General features: G+C 42.1%; 1 pseudogene; it reads left to right on the forward strand.

The window, feature by feature from the left end:
* The first annotated feature begins 208 nt into the window (after positions 1 to 208).
* Positions 209 to 1,609, forward strand: LOC102820217 (annotated as a pseudogene).
* Positions 1,610 to 2,240: the final 631 nt, after the last annotated feature.

A 2,240-nucleotide genomic window follows, 5' to 3' on the forward strand; every position in this document is an offset into this window, starting at 1 on the left:
GAGCCCACCAGCTGCTCAATGGAAGAAAGATGAGGTTTTCTGTTCCCGCAAAAATTTACAGCCTTGGAAACCTTATACAGGGGCACTATGAGTTAGAACCGAATTGACAGCACTAACTACAGCAGCATTAAAAAAAGTTGCTTCCACCTGGCCGCCAGATGCTAGATGGTATCAGGTAAAGATGGTGGTCTCTGGGTCTCAGGTAACGATGGAGAAAGAGCTTCAGAGCGTCATTTTTTTCAATGTGTCCCAAAAGGAGCTCTTTACCACCAACAGTGGTTATAAATCCATCCAGAAAAGACTTCGGAGTAATTGGAAGATTCAGAGCTTAAAGGAGGAAAGCATATCTGAGAAGCTAATGAGGGTGAAACTGTGGATTACAGCTGGAGATATCCTTGTAATTCTAGGAGAAGGTGGATAATCTACATTTGACACCAATATTGACTTTCTCCTACGAGTCCTGGTGTGCTGTTGTGGGCTAATGTGCCAGAATGCAAAGTTGTTTGAACTGGAAGGTCGGTAGTTCAAGCTCATCAGCTGCTCCTTGGAAATCCTATACAGGGTCGCTATGGGTTGGAATCAACTCGACGGCACTTAATAACAACAGAAGAATATGGAATCATGCTTAATAATGATGCTGTGGTTAGAAATGTTTATTACAAGTATTTTCATTCTAAAGAAGCCCTGGTTTCCAGTGGAGTCTTGAAGAGGGAAATGAGCCGAGCCACAAGGGAAGCCATGTCTGGGATCATTGATGAGGACTGTAGTGCCAACAATGCCCAGGTTCTTGCCTTTATCTGTCCATTCAGTGCCACACTGAGTGCCATGAAACAGCATGGCTGTTCTGCCTACAGGCTCTGTCTGCTGCCCACTGAACAGACCCATTCTGGCTTTCAGTCACTCTAAGACCCAAGGTGGGAAGCTGGTAGGAGTTGGCTCATGCCACATGTTCAGTAACCAATATTTGGATAAAGAAGAAAACAGTAAAATCACGGATGTTGTTTTCCAGTGACTCACAACAGGAGACATCCACCTAAACCAGACTGATGCTAAGGACCCAGAGATTTCTAACCGTATGATGCTGGCTGACACAGCCACCCTGTCAGAGCGGTTCAGCTGTGCCTGCAGAAGGGTAATGAGAACTTGCAGGACTTTACCACCCTCTTCAACCTGTCCATATACCAGCTGGACACCACCTTCTTCCCCCAGGTCATCTAGACTCATGAACAGCTAAATATGAAGCACAAACTCTGCAGCTCAGCCAACCACGGTTTGAGACGCTGCTGCCAGCCCTGCAGCTGACTGTTTCCCCTCCTAGTTTTAGGGGACTACTACCTCCTCCTATGAAGCTGTTTGACTTAGAGGAGACATTCTCCTCTGAGAAGGCCCAGCTTGCTCAGATTCCCAATAAGTGTACCAAGGAAGACCAATAAAATTCTATGACATTCTTGGAGTGACCGTTAAACTACCAAAGGACCAACAAGATGCCAAACACATCCTTGAGCACATCTTCTTCCAAGAGTTCAAACAGCTGAACAAAGAACATGACATCTACACAAGTGAAACAGCATTCCAGGCCACACCTCTTGGAGCAGCTTCTGCCTCCTGATTCTCTTTGTAAACGATTTTTTACTTTGTCCTTAGCTTCTTACCAAACTTGTCTAATCATGCTCTCTTAAGTAAGCCTGAAAGGTCTGTGCATTTTCTGTAGCACTCAGATGTGTATACAATTTCTAACTTTTCAAAACCCTTACGTAAATCCTTTTTTTAAAAATTAAACCTATGATTGACTCTTTTATAAAAACAAAACAAAACAAAACAAAAGTTGCTTCAGGAAACAGGATTCAGTACTAAGTCTTTATACCAACCGACCAGATTCTTATCTACACTTTGTAGATTGCGCTTAATGAAATTCCACTTGAAATGTGTCTAGGTGTTAAACTGTCATTTTCAAAAAGGTAGAAGCATGACTCTCATGCAAATATAAAATGAACAGGTGTCAAATATTTTATTTAACTCATTTAATTAATGAGCTAACCAATTAGATGCTAAAACTAGTTCAAGGAGCATCTGAGAAGTCAAGTATATATAAGCATCTTAATCAAAATAAAAGTTAGGGTTGAAATCCTGGAGTTTAAAGACAATACTAATTAATGCTTCACAGACCAATGAAGTTTCAGTTGGGTTACTTGCTTTGTTGTTGTTGTTGTTGTTGTTATGTGCCGTGGAGTCGGTTCTGA

This window comes from Chrysochloris asiatica, unplaced genomic scaffold (genome assembly GCF_000296735.1).
Source record: "Chrysochloris asiatica unplaced genomic scaffold, ChrAsi1.0 scaffold00025, whole genome shotgun sequence".
Taxonomy (NCBI): domain Eukaryota; kingdom Metazoa; phylum Chordata; class Mammalia; order Afrosoricida; family Chrysochloridae; genus Chrysochloris; species Chrysochloris asiatica.